Consider the following 19,505-nt stretch of genomic DNA (forward strand, 5'->3'; position numbering starts at 1 on the left):
CATCTCTCTCTCTCTCTCTCTCTCTCTCTCTCTCTCTCTCTCTCTCTCTCTCGTGTGCTATTACTGCATCTTGCTGACTCGGCCATTCTGCATGTCACTAACTCGGCTTCTTCTCCGGAGCCTTTCTGCTCCACTGTCTCTCAGGTTAACTCGTATTGCAGCGGTGCCTGGATAGTGTGTGTGGTTGTGCTGCTGCCATGGTCCTGCCAGATGCCTCCTGCTGCTGCTATCATTAGTCATACTTCTACTGTTATTATACACATATGATTATTGTCACACATGTATACTATCAGATATTAATATATACTTTCAACATATTGTACCGCAGTAACCAGAACTATAATTATAATATCATTACTTTCATTAATGTTGTTGTAAGCTCCTGTCATTACTGTCTGTCCTGCATCTCTCTCTGTCTCTGTCTCTGTCTCTCTCTCTTTCTGTCTCATTGTGTCATACGGATTAATGTTAATTTATTATGTTGATCTGTTCTGTACAACATCTATTGCACGTCTGTCCGTCCTGGAAGAGGGATCCCTCCTCAGTTGCTCTTCCTGAGGTTTCTACCATTTTTTTTCCCCGTTAAAGGAGTTTTTGGGGGGGTTTTCCTTATCTGCTGTGAGGGTCCAAAGGACAGAGGGATGTCGTATGCTGTAAAGCCCTGTGAGGCAAAATGTGATTTGTGATATTGGGCTTTATAAATAAAATTGATTGATTGATCTGTCTGTTAAATGCAAAACAATTTATCTCAGGTGTCAAAATCACTCGTGATCAAATAAAGTATGTGCTGACAACACCATTAGTTTTCTAGTTTGATATGAAGTGTCCGTCACAGAGTGTGAAGGGCTTAATTACCTTGTGACTGGATGGTGATAGCCTGTAGTAGCATTATTGTCTTAGCTGGTGTGATTGACAGAAAAGGCCAAATTTGTATTATTATTTATACACATATACTGTATACGGGGCATTCTACTGAATGTGTGCAAAGTTGGGCTGGAAATATTTTGAAATTTTGTATGTTTTATTTCCAAAACTTTGTCCCTATATATATTGTACCATATGTAAAGGTCACATATCTAGTAAAATGACTGTAAATTTTTATATTGTATTTTCAGACTGTTTTGGAATGTTTTTCCTCTCCCAAAATTTGTCACTACTGAAACATATAGTGTTATACAAAAAAGTATATATCAACCTGTTATGCTTGTTCCTTCCCTTGTTTAAAGATTTACATTTTTACAAATTTTGACTGAAGGTTTTCACAATTAAATCTATAAAAATTAATATTGTAAAAAATTTCGAAGTTCAAATTATAGAATTCTTCAAAATCTAAATGCAATCTTTCTTTGTAAAATGCATAATGCTGATCAGATTGATTTCAGAGTTAATTGATGAAACAGAACATAAATGTAACCGATTAGCATCATAATACTTTAGTTGATAACTCAATATACTTTATTTTTTCACAAAACACCCAGTGTTTCGGTAGTGACTGCACTGTTTCGGTAGTGACTGTCCTGTTTTGGTAGTGACGATTGTTCTGTTTTTAAGGTTGCATCATATTTCCTCAAATGTATGCCTTATGGTGGGAATTACAAATTCAAAGACAAATGTTTTGTGGTCAATAAAGCAATTTAATTTTTGAGAGGGCAGAGCAGAGTAGAGTAGAGCGGAGCAGAATAGAGCAGAGCATAGTAGAGTAGAGTGGAGAAGAGTATAGTAGAATAGAGCAAAGTAGAGCAGAGTATAGTAGAGTAGAGCAGAGAAGAGCAAAGTAGAGTAGAGCAGAATATAGTAGAGTAGAGCAAAGTAGAGCAGAGTAGAACAGAGCAGAATAGAGTAGAGAAGAGTAGAGTATAGAGTAGAGCAGAGAAGGGTAGAGAAGAATAGATTATAGAGTAGACCAGAGTAGAGTAGAGCAGATTATAGAATAGAGCAGAGTATAGTAGAGTAGAGCAGAGCAAAGCAGAGCAGAGTAGAGTAGAGCATAGTAGAGTATAGAATAGAGCAGAATAGAGTAGAGTAGACCAGAGTTGAGCAGAGCAGAATAGAGTAGAGCATAGTAGAGTAGAGTAGAGCAGATTATAGAATAGAGCAGAGTATAGTAGAGTAGAGCAGAGCAAAGCAGAGCAGAGTAGAGTAGAGCATAGTAGAGTATAGAATAGAGTAGAGTAGACCAGAGTAGAGCAGAACAGAATAAAGTAGAGCATAGTAGAGTAGAGCAGATTATAGAATAGAGCAGATTATAGTAGAGCAGAGCAGAATAGAGTAGAGTAGAGCATAGTAGAGTAGAGCAGAGTATAGTAGAGCAGAGTATAGTAGAGTAGAGCAGATTAGTGCGAAGTAGAGCAGAGTAGAACAGAGCAGAGTATAGTATAGTAGAACAGAGCAGAGTATAGTATAGTAGAGCAGAGTAGAACAGAGTATAGTATAGTAGAGCAGAGTAGAACAGAGCAGAGTATAGTATAGTATAGTATAGTAGAGCAGAGTAGAACAGAGTATAGCATAGTATAGTAGAGCAGAGTATAGTATAGTATAGTAGAGCAGAGTAGGATAGAGCAGAGTAGAGTAGAGAAGAGTAGAGTATAGAGTAAAGCAGAGTAGAGTAGACCAGGGTAGAGTAGAGCAGAGAAGAGCAAGACTTTAGACCACAAAATTATGGGGTTTAACTACTGACCATTCCATATTGTCACTTTGGCACATGTTTGAAGAGTTGTTCACACAGAAAAACATAATATTTTGCATAAACCCCCCAAATATTTACATAATTGAAGAGAACGTGTTCGGTAGTGACAACTGTAAAAGTTACACACTGATTTTCAGACTTTGGAAGACATTTATTTAAAAAATGATGGGAGTCAGCGACTTACCATGCAGCCATCTGGGACGGGGGTGCAGTACTACCCCCGTTCTCAGAAATTCAGGGGTGTGGCTAAAATCCAGACTCAACCAGAGCATTAAAACTCTTGTGTTTCGGTAGTGACATGAAAACAAGGGACACTATTTTTTTTAGCATAGTTTCTTAATTTAAAAATTAATCCCACAATACATCTAAATCTTTCAACTTCTGTTTAAACTTAATCACAAAGATGTTTTAAATTACACTTTTGAAAAAAATATGAAAAATGTTTTAAGTGTTATTTACATGAATTGAATTTTAGAGGTCAGGGTTGGGGACAACTACTTCCCAATAGAAAGTACCCTATATATGGTGATTTTGTATATATTTAGCTTATCACTTTTTCATTTAATGTCCTGGGTTTAAATAGGTCATAACATAATCTTTGTAAATATCTGTCTGAATACTCAATTTTATTATTTTTGTTGTTTTTTTGGTAAGGGACAGCACTGTATGCCCCATACACATATTTTATATTTTTTAATATTTAATTTTCTTTGATTCAAGCAACATTGTCACCTTCCTTTTTCTGTCTGTTCTTTGAGCTGCTGTGGCATGAATTTCCCAAGTGTGGGATTAATAAAGTTTTATTTTATCATATCTCTTATCTTAAAATTCCATAATGAATCCTTGATGGGATTACTTTTTTTATATATATATATGTAGATTTTATTTTGATTTTTCCATTCAGAGGAAGAGGTGAAGAGTTACAATTGATGTTCCCCACTATGAACTCTTCCTCCCCATTCCCGCCTCCCCTCCCTCCATGGTCCACATACATACATGTACACTAAACTAGCAAAGACCAGACAAAACTACTGTCTTAAATAGACTGTACAAACAGACAAACCAATAAACAGAATGGGACAAACAGGGAAAAAAAACTGTGTGCAAGATGCGCGTTTATAAAGTCAGATTGTAAATTCTCTTCTTTAATAACTTATTTCTATAATAATGGTAGTTTAAGGTTTAACTCAAGCAAAGGACAGTGTTCCTACAAATCTCATGAAAGGGGACCAGGTTGTTTGAGGGAGGCATTGTTGATTTCCAGTTGAGTAGATTGATCTTGGAGATTAGATGCTTCCCATGCGGTTACGATTGGTGATATATCGAGTTGACTGAAGGAATACAAGGGAAGGACAGAAAGTGCTTTTTGGCAAAGCCCTGGTCTTGCAGTGTGACCCTAAAGTGTGTGATATAATACTTTTTTACATATGTAATCGAATGTAATGAAAATATTATAAATAAACAAGTCAGAGAAAAAAAATTAAGAGCATCTGTTTGCCACAACTTAAATGCTGAGTCTATTTGTGATGATAGAAAAAGGTGGTTGTTTGATAGCGGAGAAAAAATGCTAAGATTGAAATGCCTTTTAAATTGTTCCCAGATTCTAAGGGAGTTTTAAACAATGGATTCTGCAATGTGGATATCTGAAATTTGGACGTAGTGGAGAGGTCAGGAGTGATGCAGGGGAAAATGGGATGCTGGACTGTAGCTCCATGAGTGACCAAATTGATCCTGGATGGGATTATATACAATCACTGATCTCAGTGTTTTTTTGTTTGTTTGTTTGTTTGTTTATTTAAGATATTTTTGTGGGCATTTTAGCCTTTAATTGATAGGACAGACAACTGTGAAGGGGGGAGAGAGAGAGGGAGTGACATGCAGCAAAGGGCCAGAGGCTGGGGTCGAACCCAGGCCGCTGCGGCAGCAGCCTTGTACATGGGGCGCCTGCTCTATCCACTAAGCCACCGATGTCCCACTGATCTCAATGTTTTTAAAAGAGTAAGGTTATTTCCCTGAGTATGAAAAGCTGTAGTGCACTGTCCTGAATTCAAACTGAATGTTTAATAATAATGTGTTCAGTAATATTTTAAGATAAAATTAGATAAACATTTATTAATCCCCAGAGGGGAAATTCAGACACGAGAGCACAAGAAAGGAAGCAAAGAATGAATAATTACAAGGTTTATCCTACTATATCATTACGAAAACTCTGTCTGTGTGTGTGTCTGTCTGTCTGTGTCTCTGTTCCACGTTTTTCTCCTGACTGACTTGGTCAATCCATGTGAAATTTGGCACAGTGGTAGGGGGTAATGGGAGGATGTGAATGAAGCAATATTACATCAACTGGCCAAAGGGGGGGCGCTATAGCAACCGATTGAAATTGCAAACTTTGAATGGGCATATCTCATGCCCCGTATGTCTTAGAGACATGAAATGAAACTTTGCACAGAGATGCCTCTCCTCATGAGGAATAAATTTCTCTCAAGAACCTGTAGAAGCAGAATTCAAGGCCTGGAGCTGGGCCAGAAGGCTCACGATCTTGTTCGCTACTTCACGAACAAAATTACTTTGTGTAAGTAAGTAAGTGTCTATAACTCAAATACTCAGAAGTCAAAGAATCACTGGAGACACGTAGAATCAGGTGCAACTGAGTTTAATGTGCACACAGGCAACAGCACAATACAACTCGTGAGTCAAGCTCCAGAGCAGGACTGAAGTTTCTCCTTCTGTGCATCCCCCTTTTAAAGCTGGTGAAGATTCTGTTGAGTCTCCACCTTTTTTCTTTAATCCTACCCACTTGAGCTGAACATAACGGTGTCACAGCTCTCCATTCTTCCCTTGAAGTCAGCCTACCCACTTGAGCATGTACATAATGGTGTCCCAGCTTTCCCTTTTTCCCTTGGAGCCAGTTTTAACCGTGTAAGGCTTTTCTCGGGCAATCTGAGCCCGCCTCCTATTTCCAGGCCATATTAGGCCAAGCTGGAATTCCCCTAACTTTCCACCAATATGTCTGAGCTCATCCTCATGCTATTTTTTATTTAAAAAAAAATGATGCACAGTGAATCCTAGGTACTTTCCAGTTCTCAAGTGCTCAATGAGTGTGTGTGTCATGAAAATACATGAAATAATAAACCAGTGTGTGACTGTAAGTGCACAGAGTACATTGCTTTAACACGTATCTTTAAAGGTCAACTTAAAGGTACAGCATAGACACTACAGTAAATGAGTACATTACACTACATTCCCCCCTTTGGGGCAAAAAGTCCCACTAAATAGTGATGGAGGAAAATATATATTCCCTCCTCTGGGACTGCAAAGTCCCACTCTACCCAAGCGATTAACTAAACATCAAACACACTACATTTTACTGGTTACAGCCTTGTATAGGCACAACAAGGGTAAGGCACTCACTGTGTAATATCATTCTGTTACAGTGTTTAATCTAGAAACTAGAAAGGTGATTGTAAAGTAGTGCAACACACAAGATAAGTCACAGTGGGATACATCATCACTCCAGTGTATACATAATTATAGAACGGTTACAGGGAGTGGAACACCCTAGTGGTCCTGCAACTGTTGATATAGCACAGTCACTGGTCAGTAGAGTCAGTAGAGACATAGGCCGACGTCCCGGCCATACGCAGACGGCGGTAAGCTGCAACTTGATCCTTCAGTAACTCAATCTCAAGCTCCAACTCTTGATAGGTTGCCAGCTGCTTCCGCAGGTCTTGGTTGTCTCTTGTCAGGACGCGAACTTGAGCACACAGGTTGATCTTCTCCTGTCGATCCTATTCATGCTGCTCCTTCAGGCCCCAGTGATTTTCTACCATCCCGCGTTTGTAGGTGTAATGGCACAGCTTGCGCAGGCTATGTCGCAGCTCTAGAGGGAGGCTGCACACTAGGCTGCGGTAGAGTTTTGCAGGAACATCATCGATTTTGGTGTGCAGATCATCCACGAGCTGCTTGTACCTCTCAGTGGTGGGCTTCTCGTTTTGCAGCTCACGGAGATGTCTTTCCACCGCCTCAGGGCACACGTCATATTGGCGTTGCAACAGAACTCTGGTGGCTTGGGGCATTGGTCTTTGTGGCACGGGTTTGCATCTGATGGCTTGGGGTTTTGGTCTTTGTGGTACGGGTATGCATCTACCCACCGGAGGGGGCTGCAAGGGGAATGGTCATGGGGGGCTAGTGGGAAAATAGGACATGTGTACCGGTATGGGCCTTCCTTCATCAGTCTCTGAGTCCTCCGTTGAAGAAGACATTGCCTCAGGGGCAGGTTTGGGCAATGGTACACCTGTCATCCATTGCTCGCTCTCTGGCGCCTCGTATTGCATGGGCTGCATTACCACGGCGGTTGATCGGGACTCGAGTACAGTTGACACCATGCATCGAGATGTGGAAGGCATCACGCCATCAGGGCACGTCTCCCATGGGTTCATCATTTGGCTTGGGCCTAGCCGGGCCACGTCGTACACTTTGATGGCACTGGAGGGTTGGTTGAAGATTGTCTGGTCTGCCATTCCTCCTATCGCGGTCGTTCCCCATTCCATCGTGGTCATTCCCTGGCCTGGGATCTTTAATGGGGGCTGGTCCTCTGGCATGGCACGTTGTGAGTTGTCAGTGTGGTTGAAGGGGTTGATGGGAGTCCAGTTCGGGATGTTCGTCAATGGTGGCTGCATGAGCGGTGGCACGTAGATTCCTGGCAAGGTCATCGGTGTGTACTGGTACCAATGGGCTTCAATGGGGGCTCCTCCTTGGGGCACATGAGGGAATGGGGGTCGGTTGGTCAGCATGGGAGATGGGTTGGGGAGGTCTGGACGCTCCTGCATGGCTGGGCGCTCTTGGTAGGCCAACCCTGGATTCTGCTGCTTTGGATACGGGGATCTCCAACTGCTGGCCATGCTCTGCCCCTATCTATGTGTTGTAAGGGACATTGTTTAGTTCAATTCACTTCCCTCTTTTCCTCCTTTTCTTCCTAATTGCCCCGTGGTATAAATAAACTATATGTGTTAATCAGTCTATTGTTAGTATGGGTTTGGTGACAGTAAGGTTTACCTGGATCTGTTGCCCTTTTATTTGGTTATCTCCTACCCTGAATTGGCTCTCCCTCTATACGACCTCGTATTCCCCTTCCAGGTTCCCCTTCATTGGCTCATATAGGTTTATGTTGTCAGCCATATGCTCATACATGTCCGTATTGTCGGTCATAGTCTCATATAAATCGTTGTTCAATCTTTTGGGTGCATATGGTCTTACCCACGGTTCGTCTAGTCCCCACAATTCTTCTCTCTCAGGGAGCCTTTCCTGCTGTTGTGTCAGCATAACGAATTGTCAAGTGGCCGCTCTCATGGCCCTTCTTACCAGGATCTGTATTAGGGGAAGGACGCAACAAGTTATCAAGAGAATGGTCAATAGAACAAGTCCAAATATTACTCCTATAGTCCGTAAGATTTTTCCAATGGAGAACTTCTCTAACCACTCAAGAATTGATGAGGTTTTAGTGTTCCAATTGGGGTGCTGTACTTGTTGGTCTCTTAGTCTATGTATGTTTTCTAAAGCTTGAGTCAGGTTGCCATCTTCACCTGTATTCATGGGGATGGCCGTACAGCAATCTTCCCCTATTACATCACAGACACCTTGGTCTGGGGCTAACGTTGTTTCGATGACAAGTCTGTTCTGCACAGTCATTAGGGATGTAGCATGCAACTGTTCACTCACACCTTCCAGTGCTGCTATAGACCAATTTACGAACCTTTGTGGGTTGTACCACAAATAGTTCACCCATCGGCTATTGCGTGCTATGTATTGGGCATTCATTATGGCCCCTACAAATGGCAGAGCACCTATTCCTCTACCTGTCCCTATCCAGTCATCTCCTATGGTCTGATGTTCTGACGGGACCCCTTAAGGCACCTGGTCCCATGTGATGTATATTTTCTCATCCTCTGGCCAGGGTTTTGGACCCCCAGTCGATCTGCGTACCCTCTTTGGCCCATCATCAGCCAAACTTATTATAGTGATTGGTCCTGTAAGCATGACTGGCGCACAAATTCCAGTCCAATTGGCGGGCAACATTGCTTTTACCTGTCTATCTTCCTCGCACATCCAAAATATATCTGCTAGGGGATCCGTACCTTTGCTAAGTCATAAATCCAAATCCATGTGGCGTGAGTGAGATTGCGCCCCATGACGTATGAGGTTTTGGCTGTGCCGCTTACCACCTGGTGACATTGAATCTTAGCTTTTCCTACGGTTTGACACACTTTTGCGATCCAAGTCTGATTAGTTTGCTTATGGGTGGCACTTTCCCATCGGCACCGGATCTATTCTTCCGCCTCGAGCGTGTTGTTGCTGCTGGTGGAATTCTCTAGCCAATGTTCGATGTCCCCTCAGGCTACACAAAAGGGAAATACAATATCTTGGGTCAAATGCACTACTGGTGGTACTTGAAATTCTTTTTTAATTTGCTCAGGAGCCCCTTTAAGACTTATTGGGCAGATTTCACTATTATTGGCGTAATTGGTTTTCCCTGCCGCCATCCACATAGTACACTGTGCAAAACAGGTGTCTCGTCGTTCACAATCCTCTATACCTGGGAGGGGCCTAACTCTAGGTAGGCCTAATTTTCTGTGGCAGGCTATGCACGAGCTGTTGGTTACCTGTTTGGCAGAGTACTCTAACCACTGGTAAAACATATTAGATCTCCATGTGGTAGTTCTAATTAGTTCGGTGTCTCGTGCTGGCGCGTTTCTGGTTCTCCTGTGGGGCTCTGGTTTTAGTTCGAGCCATTGCTGAGCCAGTTCTACAGGTACTGTGTGCCCGGTGTCTATGTTGGCACAACCTTCATTGTCACACCAGACTCTTGTTGTCACCATCCCTTCTGCACTACATTGTGGTCCTATAGACCGGCCATGCAATCTAATACTTCCTGGACCTTCCACCAACACATCATCATAAGCGTGCGACTTATAGTAGGTCAGCTGCACTATCTCTCCGCTAGGCATCTGTCCTTGTTTTACGGCCATGGATCCTAGTGCGAGTAAACAATGGTCAATCTGTCCCTGATCCCGATCGCTCTGCTCTGCTCCCTCACTTGGCTTCACCCCTGTCATGATAAGCAGTAATGTTAGTAGCACTGCAGCTATTATCCCTGCCTGAATTCCTCCTCCTATACTGGTCTGGCTTCCTACATCTGGACTTCTCTGGCTATGTGGCCTGCTGGTCTGCTGTTCCCTGTTCTGAGCCTGCATCTCCTGTGTCTGCACCCCTTGTGTCTGTGTCTCCTGTGTCTGCGTCTGCACTCTCTTGGCTCTCTGCTGCGCCTGCTTCTGAGCTGCGGCCTTCTTCTGCAGCTTCCTCAACTTCCTCTGCTCTTGCTGTCCCTGCGCCCTCATCATCATCCCTGCGGCTGTCAGGTGTCGACTCATGAGACTCATTGCTAGCCACTGTGGAGGAGGTGCTTCCCTCCGTGGTGCTCTCTGGTGATACCCTCCCTGGCAGCAACCCACTGCTGTCACTCTGGGCCCCGCTCCGATCCCGCCTGGCCGCCAAGCGTGAGGATCGCCTTGTCCTTTGCTCCTGCGGGGAGGCATCGCCTTCCCCTTCTGGATGACCCCCTACCCCGCTTGGGGCGGCCTCGCCTTCCCCTTGCGGCCCAGAGGGAGGTGCTCTCCGTCTGGTCCTGGGTCGGGGTATAGGTCTCTCCGGGTTGTTAGCTCTGCAGCAGTGGTTAAGATGAAACCAAACGTCCTTACAGTCAACTTTCAAGGCTGTTGAGGTTGCTAATATGACCTTGTATGGACCTTCCCTTCTCAGCTGGTCCCATTTTCTTTTGAACATTTTGATGTACACCCACTCTCCGGGGAGTATTCTCTGAAGGTCCTCTGGGATCTCAACTCGTCTGTCCTCTGTGGCCGGGTCAATGACATGACGCCTAAATTTTCTGTCCAGCTGCATTTATTTCAGTTGAAAAAAGGTTTAAATGCATAAAAAGATACCATATATGTAGTACCTCTCCTATATATGCACTCACTTTGAATTTTCAAAAAAACATCACTTATCTGTAATTTATTCTGTTATTTAAAGTGTCAAAATATCATGTGGTGCGACTGTCCAGCCACAACTGCTGTTTCAAAAACATCTTTAAAATTACTCTAAATCTATTCAAATTTATTTTCTGCCCTATTTGGCATGATTTCTTAAGTGTTTTGTAGTCCTGTATAAAATTTCAAAGTATTTCTATTTCTATTTCCATCATAATATTCATGCAAACTTTGTCCGATGATGCCCATTTTATGAAATATCATGCGGTGCGACCATCAAGAAATTACCACTTTGGGACTTTTATTTTTGAAATATGTTCAAGGACAGGAAGTTGCATCATAGACAAGATGGTCAAAGACCAATGGGAGCAGCTAGCAGGTTTGTTACTCTCTCTCTACTTTGGAAAAAGGACCCTTTTAACAGTTGGTATGTAGTTTCCATATTTGGACATCATGCGGTATGACCTTAAAAAAACAATGAATATTACGTTTTTTCTACAAATATAGATTTTGATTATAAATTAAACAGTAACCTTTTGTGGGTAGCTAGCTTGTTTTGTTTAGGTGGCTAATTCTTAGCCTCTTAACTTTGATTTAACTTGAAAATGTCATGTGGGGCGACCAAACGTCATGTGGTGCGACCATTGCCGAGAGCTTTCCATGATAGATGTATGTCCTAAATTGGCCATTTTTGTGCTTTTATATTCAATTGATGATTTCTATAAATAATATACTTTATTTTGGTGCTATTTGTAATATTTTTTTTGCAAATTGAGTATTTTTTTTCCTGGTATTTCAGAAACAATGGTTTGCTTAATTTGTGTACAATACGAGAAAAATGAAAAAATAATAATTTAGAGCATGTAATCTAACTTTGGTAATTATACATTTATTACTGATTTATTACTTATTTATAACTTTTAATCTATTTTACCAGATGCCGCTGTCAAGCAAAGTCAAAACCGTATTAATTCTGACCCTGCAGCAAGAGCAGAGTACCTTTCAAGGAGAAGAGAAAGGTATCTGACAAATGAAAACTATAAATAAAGCAACATGAAGTGTAAATTGCCCTTGTGTGTTTAATTTCCTGAGAGAAATTCATTTTTTATTAACATGTTCATCTGCTGTCATCATTAGTCCAAAATAAAATTGACTCCAGCACCAAATGGCATGATGCTATCATGTTACTTTTTCAGCTACCAGAGAAGAAAACAACAGGGAAAGATTCTATATGTGAAGTCAAGTGAGCGGCCAGAGAGAGACAAAAAGAAAAAGAGAAAGAAATGGAAGGCTGCATCCTGTGCCACAGAGAAAGGAAAACGATGGCAAATGCTGTCTTAGACATCACACCACCATCTGTGGAGGACATGTAAACATGGTTGATGTAAATGTAGCACAAGAGCAGCCACAAGAGCAGCCAGAAAATGCAGGTCAAGCTGTGGTAGACCCCATAGCTCTGAATGAGGATTTTAATCCACCAGTGTCCTCCACACCAGACAGAGATCAGAGAAGGAATACATCTTCAGCTGAGACGCGTTGCAAAAAACTGCAGGAAGAGAAGTGTCAACTGAAAAAGCAGGTCTTACTTCTGAGGAACCAGCTAGCAGAGACAGGGCAGCCCCTCCCTAAACGCAGAACACGCGCTGTGCGTAGGGCCTCATTTTCCATGGGGGGCCACATTTTGCGCGAGAGGACGCATTTGCGCATATGCGCAATGGATGCGCACATGCGCTACCGTGAGGCGCGCATAGAATCAGCTAGAGGAAGGAGAGAAGAGACCTGACCGCCCATGCGTCGCTGCAATGATTGACAGCACTCCACATCTCAACAATAAGAGGGGTACGCTGGCAGGCACTTGCAGAGCTGCAGCAGGTGAAGAGTTGTCGACATGTCGTCCAAAAGAGCCTCGGGAATATGTGCGGGGTTGGGAGGGAGGGCGGGCTCCACGGAGGGGGAGACCCGAGCCTCGGGGGTATGTGCGGGGCCGGGAGGTCGGATGCTCCCAGAGAGGGGAGAGGGAGAAATATAGCTAAATAAGATGAAAATAGAAAAGAATGTCTCTGTATTTTATTTCTGTTTTCAGTGTTTAATTAAGGTGGGAGAGGCGGAGGGCTGAGGGAGATCGGACGCCTCCAGAGAGGGGAGAGGGAGAAATATAACAAAATAAGATTAAATAGGAAAAACCTGTCTCCCTCTTTTATTTTATTTTCAGTGTTTAATCAAGGGTGGGGGATTGAGGTGGTGGAGGTTACTTTCTTTTGATGAGTAATTGATGGCTATTTGTGACTCAGATTTGTTTATTTATTTATTTCAGTTTGAAGTTATTTTTATTTAATATTTATTTATTTATTTTAATTTTCTATTTTATTTGACTCATACAGCCAAACTACTGCATCTACAGTAGATTTGTTATTGCCAATAAAGGTTGTCAAGTTAAATGGCAAGTTGTTGTACGGTCATTTTGTACCTATGATACATTTGGGATGGGGGTCTCCAAATAAGATTTCGCTTAGGGCCCCAATTTGGTCAGGGGCAGCCCTGAGCTGAGATGAAGACAGAAAAAGATAAGTTCAGAAAGAATGAGGAGAGGTTAAGGGCAAATGTTTGTGGACCAGAGAACATTTAATAAAATATGGTTTGAACTATTTTTGCTTGGAATTTATTGTGTTGATCTTTTTAAATTGATTTTTAAGGATATTCATATCCTTATGTCATATCTTTGTCATTTGGAGTGACCACTCATCATGTGGTCAATCGATCAATCAATCAATTTTATTTATAAAGCCCAATATCACAAATCACAATTTGCCTCACAGGGCTTTACAGCATACGACATCCCTCTGTCCTTATGACCCTCGCAGCGGATAAGGAAAAACTCCCCAAAAAAACCCCTTTAACGGGGACAAAAACGGTAGAAACCTCAGGAAGAGCAACTGAGGAGGGATCCCTCTTCCAGGACGGACAGATGTGCAATAGATGTCGTACAGAACAGATCAGCATAATAAATTAACAGTAATCCGCATGACACAATGAGACAGAAAGAGAGAGACAGAGAGAGAGATGCAGGTAATGACAGTAGGTTACAACAACATTATTGAAAGTAATAATATTATAGTTATAGTAATAATATTATAGTTATTATAGTGGTGCGACCAATAACAGCAATAACTGTAATTAATTCAAAATAAAATATCTAATTTCTGTTGCAGAAATAATAATCTCTGATACACTATGTTTAAGTGAATGGTATTCTTAGAAGATTTTTATCAGTTTTATGCAATTTACAGAAAAAATAAGTCTGTGAACTACATTTAAGAGGGGTATTGTGACATTATAGAACAAAATGTGAGATCATTACTTTCAAAAACTCAAAGAAATACAAATACTTTGTTTCTAAACAGTTTAAATTACAGAGAGCTTGTAAAATAAAATTTAAGTATATTAAGGAAATTAATTAATTTTAAGATAAATCACATGACATTTTTTAAGGCCACAGCCAATTCATTGAGATGAAAAAACACTAAAATCATTTAATTTGAAGAATTCATATGCATTTATGGGTACAAAACATTCTTAATGTTTGAACAATTGCATTAGATATTCTTATTTTTTCTATTTTAAAATTGGCCTGTTGAAAATCCTTATACGTCATTGACCCGGCCCCTTTCACCTGCTGGAAGATGGCTCTGTGGATACGGGTTAGTCAAACATTTCATTTTGCAGTTGCTCCTATGGGGGCCCTTCGTAGGGACCCCTCAAATATGGTATTGGCATGGGTCGACCCGTAAGCATTTCATGCGGTGTTAGATGCGTGATTCTGCTGGCTTGTGAGCGCATTGACATTAGTGCAAGTGGCAAAGCATCCACCCAGTTCAGCTTGTCCCCGCTATCTGCTACTATTTTAGCTATTTTTGTTTTCAGAATCCCATTTGCTCTTTCTACTGCCCCCTGTGACTGAGGGTGGTAGACACAGCCAAACTTTTGTTTGATGCCCAGTTGCTTCAATGTTTCTTGTATTACATTAGATACAAAGTGTTTACCGTTATCTGATGATATGGTGTCTGGCATCCCAAATCTCGGGAAGACTTCTCGGCAGAGGAATTTTGCAACTGTTCTGTGATCTGATCGGGCTGTGGCTGTTGCTTCTACCCATCGGCTGTATCTGCATATGACTACCAAGATGTATCTCATTCCTCTTACTCTGGATTGTGCTCCCATGTCTATGTAGTCTAGCATGAGGTGTCTGAAAGGACCGTCTGGGGGTGGTATGTGCGCCAGTCGGGCTGTGAAAACTTTCCTGATGTTGTATCTCGCACAAGTTTCGCATTCACTCAGTACTCTGTCCACTGTGGCTGCCATGAATGGTGACCACCATGTTGCTTGCAATTTCCGGAGGATCTCCCCCCTTGTGCAATGGTCACTACCATGCGCCCAAATTATAGCATGTCGTAGCAACAGGGTAGGTAGTACAAAATTGCCATTACTATCTTGCCACAGACCATTTGTTGGCCCCTGTGCTTGTGTTCTGATGGCGCCACGCTTGATCCACAGTCGTTTTTCAGCCTCACTTACTCTGTTTTGCGCGGCTACAAGAGAAGGCATGGTAGTGAGGGGTTCACAGTCTTGTATGGTTAATATGGGTGCCATTACTGCACCTACTGCTGCCTGTTTGGCTGCTACATCAGCTAGGTTATTACCCTTGGCTATCAACGAATCAGTCTTTTGATGGGCTGGACATTTGATTATGGCTAGCGCTGTGGGGAGGAGCATGGCCTCCAACAAGTCGACAATGGCCTCCCCATGTGTGACTGGGGTGCTGTCTGCTCTGCGAAACCCTCTCTGTTTCCATGGATGTGGCACACTCCATATGCATATGCTGAATCTGTATATACATTTAGTGACTTTCTCTTTGCTAATCTACACGCTGCTGTTAGAGCTTTTATCTCTGCAAGCTGGGCGAAGCAGGGCTGAGCAAGTTTACATGATTGTATAGTCACAAAGTCCTGATCGTTGTTGTTGAGCTGTACAATTCCGTAGCCTGCATGACTACCTGTGGCGTCCCGAAAGCAGGAGCCATCAACAAACAATGTGAGGTCAGCCAAAATGGGCTGATTGTGTAAATCTTCTCGAGCGCGCATGAATTTGTCTGTGTCATGAAGACAGTCATGTGGTGTACCTTCTGTGGATAGAACCATTTTGGTGGCCGGATTAATGATGGTACAACGTTGAATGTTGAGCTCAGGAGTGGACAGGATGACCTCATATCCTGTGCGTCTGGCCTGTGTCAAAACGAATCTGGGACTTTTCAGCAGGGCATGAAGCTGGTGAGAGGTATACAAAGTTACAGGATGTCCCATTGTTAACGAGGATGCTTTTTGAAATGCAAAGACAGCTGTGGCTAGCCCCTGATAATGGAGGCAAACCAGCCTCTATGTTATCGAGCTTAGTGCTGTAATATGCTAGTGGTTGTTTACCTATGGGTGTGTCTTGCATCAGGACGGCACACGCAAACCCAGATTTCTCTGCTACATAGACATGAAAAGGCTTGGAGTAGTTAGGAGTGCCTAGCGCTGGAGCGGACTGCATGTCTATTTTTAAGGCTTGGAACACACCTTCTGCTTCCTCCGTCCAGGACAGCTGTGTTGTGTTGTTTGTCTGTCCTGCTGCTCTTACTAAAGCTCTGAGCGGAGCAGTTTTTATAGCATAGTCACAAATCCATGGCCGACTTTATCCTGTCATGCCAAGAAAAGACAGCATTTGGCCCACTGTCTGCGGTTGAGGAGCCTTACTTACTGCCTCTATTTGAGATGGGGCAATGCACTTTTTATCCCCACTCAACTGTCTGCCCAAGTACTCTACAGACTGCTGGCAGAACTGCAATTTGTCCTTACTGACCTTGTGTCCCCCCTCTGCTAATGCTGTGACCACTGCAATGGAATCTCTTTGACATTGCTCTTTTGAAGAGCTACAGACAAGCAAATCATTTGCATATTGTAGTACAGTGCTTGGCAAGTTCAAATTAGCTAGATTCTGTGTCAACACTCGGTTAAAGATCGACGGCGACTCCGAAAGTCTTTGTGGAAGTCTGGAATATACATATTGCTGACCTTCATAGGTGAATGCAAACAAATATTGAGAGTCTGGGTGTAGCGGTACACTGAAAAAGGCAGAACACAAATCAATGACTGTGTACCACTGTGTGTCAGGTGGTATGTTTGAAAGCAACGTGTGTGGATCTGGCACATGTGGTGTCTCTGTTTCCACCACTACATTAATTGCTCTTAGGTCGTGCACTAAACTGAGGAATTTGGTTTCTTGATTGGAGAAATGGGCGTGTTGCAGGGACTTCTAGTTTTGACCAGAACTCCGGCTTTTACCAAGCCCTCAATTGTGGGTCGGATACCGTCAATGGCATGTTGCTGGAGAGGATACTGCCTCTGGTATGGTAGGCTAATGTGGTTTTAGTGTGATACGGACAGGTTGCGCTGATTTTATCAAGCCTACGTCTGTTTTATGTGCTGTCCATAGCTGTGGTAGAACTTTACTCAGCAACTGTGCATGTTCCTGTGCGACCGCCATCTGTGTGGGAGTAATCCCATCTACAAATACCTTGTCTGCGACTGCTTCATCACCTGTCTTAGTTGAGATTCTGATGTATTGTTTGTCATCTGAAATGTGGATGTATTTGTTCTCGGTGGGTAACCATTCTCGCACCTGCAGCGCACGCCTGACCATAGGACCCAGATGATGAGACTCATAACCTTCTGCTATCAACAGTGTAACATGTGGTGTAGAATTTGGCACCTGAAACCACCCAGCTAACTCTTCTGGGAGGCGAACGCCCGCTGCCACGCCTTGCGGTCCCAAATACATGTCTTCACTTATGATTAGACATGGTTTCTTATTGAGTATGGCATCCCAACACTCTTGGTAATCTGCATGAGTCCGATCTGCGTCGTACATGAGCGTGCAGTGCAGTGGCAGAGTGGGAGTGTGCGCTGTGTCAAAATGTAACCTGACCTATGGTTCTCACTCACACTGGAATAAAAGCTCTAAAGTATGGTACGGTACTATCCAAGGTGGTGATATGTCCGTATACGTCAAAGATACATACAATATCCTGATGATTCCAGACTGGATCTTCGGCGGATCTTATTAGGGATGCACCGAATATTCGGTAACCGAATATATTCGGCCGAATATTGCAAAAAAAAAAACACATTCGGTATTCGATAGAATAAGTTAAAAGCAAGGCCGAATAATAGCGGCGTGTTTTGATAACGCAATCAAACGGCGTGCCGTGACGGGCGGAATAAAATGTCGGCAGTGTGGCGATCCGTCCATCACGGCACTCGCATTTGCGACTGAAAATAGTTTTGAGCGAGCAAAATAGGCTTAAATCATTCAGCACGCTGTGCGAGCAGCCTACAGATTTCAACCAGCAGCAGAAACGAAAGGCGGATCTCATCGGTTGTGGGTTGAACGGGGGTCACAGACACAGACAGTAATGTATTCCTGTCAAATACGGCGGCCATCGGCTTACCCGGCGACGGAGAAGTTGGCTCCAATAATATCCTCTTCTTGGTGTCATGACTGCCCAGAAGTACCTGAACAGCCGAGCCAGCCGAACACAGGTATGTGATGTGTCAGAGNATTTTGGTACCGTGACAACACTAATCTGGAGGGGGTTCATCTGCAAAAACTAATGAAAAACTAAACAATGATATTCGGTATTTGGTACTCGGTATTCGGCCAAGCGTTTAATAATATTCGGCTTCGGCTTTGGCCACAAATTTTCATTTCGGTGCATCCCTACATCTTATTTTAGGATATTTCCGTATTCGGACAAGATTGGACCTGGGAATATCCCAAATCTGGATACTTATCTGTGAAATATTCCTATGATATCCTAAAACTATATCCCCTAAAGATCGTTTTACGGATTTTTTTGCCATATTTTTAAAGATATTTTTTTTGGCCATTTTGCCTTTATTGGACAGGACAGGTAAGCGTGAAGGGGGAGAGAGAGAGGGGGGGATGACATGCAGCAAAGGGCCACAGGCTGGACTCGATCCTGGGCCGCTGCGGCAACAGCCCTGTACATGGAGCGCCTGCTCTGCCACAAAGCCACTGGCGCCCCTGGATCTTTTACCATATTAAATGCATCTTTGACAGATCATATTTTAGGAGATATGCGTATAGTAGCCTACCCATCCGTGAAATATGCATATAGTATCCTAAAACTGTATCCACTAGACATTTTTTCGGATCTTTTAACATATTACCTGTATCTTTGGAGTATCCCGTTTTGAGAAATCATTAATCCATAAAAGATATTTTGTCGGATCCTTTAACATATTACCTGCATCTTTGGAGTATCCTGTTTTGAGAAATCATTAATCCATAAAAGATATTTTGTCGGATCCTTTAACATATTACCTGCATCTTTGGAGTATCCCGTTTTGAGAAATCATTAATCCATAAAAGATATTTTGTCGGATATTTTAACATATTACTGTAAGATCCTGTTTTGACATATTGCATATAGCCTAAATGGACCAAATTATAGATATCTTCAGAATATTTGATTTTTGATATCCTGAAAACATTAAAACATCCATTAAAAATGTGATATTCATGTTTAGGCTACATCATATTCCTTATTTTACACTGTCTGTAAAGACTGTAAAAATATCTCTTACCGTCAACAGGATGAGGAAAATCTCTTTCAGATTTCTAGGCTTTTTGAAATCTAAAACATAAATATGTGCTACAAT

At 42.4% G+C, this 19,505-nt stretch overlaps 1 protein-coding gene across 2 annotated transcripts in view; it reads right to left on the bottom strand.

Annotated features, from left to right (window-relative positions):
* The window catches only part of LOC126397604 (uncharacterized), a 409,985-nt gene that overhangs the window by 105,791 nt on the left and 284,689 nt on the right, over nucleotides 1–19,505 (bottom strand). Inside the window, exon 9 of one of the 2 annotated variants that reach the window (XR_007570677.1) lies at nucleotides 13,483–13,647. The exons of the other annotated variant lie outside the window; for it this stretch is intronic. The gene's annotated coding sequence lies outside the window, so the exon portion shown is untranslated. Of the gene's footprint in view, nucleotides 1–13,482; nucleotides 13,648–19,505 lie in introns of those variants that run through there. 2 annotated transcript variants of the gene reach the window in all.

Source organism: Epinephelus moara, chromosome 11, assembly GCF_006386435.1.
Source record: "Epinephelus moara isolate mb chromosome 11, YSFRI_EMoa_1.0, whole genome shotgun sequence".
Taxonomy (NCBI): Eukaryota; Metazoa; Chordata; class Actinopteri; order Perciformes; family Serranidae; genus Epinephelus; species Epinephelus moara.